The 654-nt window shown below is 41.6% G+C and overlaps 1 non-coding gene across 1 annotated transcript; it reads right to left on the reverse strand.

Moving 5' to 3' along the window:
• Positions 1-215: 215 nt before the first annotated feature.
• Positions 216-288, reverse strand: trnak-uuu (transfer RNA lysine (anticodon UUU)). The gene has a single exon. It is a non-coding gene; the product is annotated as a tRNA-Lys (tRNA).
• Between the last annotated feature and the right edge of the window lie 366 nt (positions 289-654).

Raw genomic sequence — 654 nt, forward strand, 5'->3', positions numbered from 1 at the left:
CAAAAACAGTCAAGCCATTTTCAGTTTTGCTGCATTCTTCCATTTTTACGCTGGTCACCAACAGCAATTTTGCATGTAAACCATAGCACAGCATTGAATATGCAGCTATAAATGCTTCTTCTGCCATAGCAATTCTTCACACACTGAGCTCAATAAATCATAGAATGGTATTGAACACAGTTGCACCTTAAATTAGCCATAAGGGCACTGAGCATCGCCCAACATGGGACTTGAACCCATGACCCTGAGATTAAAAGTTTCATGCTCTACCAACTGAGCTAGCTGGGCTCTGACAACCTTGGCAGACTGAAAGACAGACAGACTTGGCACAAAGGAATCATCTAACACAGCATCATCTTTCCTCATTAGTATAACCATTTATAGCTACTCAGTAAGAAATGTCTAAGTGCTTTGGGAAGTTAAACATCAGAAAAACAGTGAATAGACACTAGGTATTTTGGTAGTACGTGAATGAAATAAAGTCACTAAGTAAACACTACTGTCAGTTGAAGGGTACCTGACACGAGGTGACGATCTCTGTTTTGTTCGACACAGTCTCTGTGGAGCAATTGGTTAGCGTGTTAGGCTGTTAACTGAAAGGATGGTGGTTCAAGCCCACCCAGGGACGCTGAACTTACGTTATACAAATGTCCC

The sequence above is a fragment of the Austrofundulus limnaeus genome, unplaced genomic scaffold, assembly GCF_001266775.1.
Source record: "Austrofundulus limnaeus strain Quisiro unplaced genomic scaffold, Austrofundulus_limnaeus-1.0 Scaffold8150, whole genome shotgun sequence".
NCBI classification, from domain to species: domain Eukaryota; kingdom Metazoa; phylum Chordata; class Actinopteri; order Cyprinodontiformes; family Rivulidae; genus Austrofundulus; species Austrofundulus limnaeus.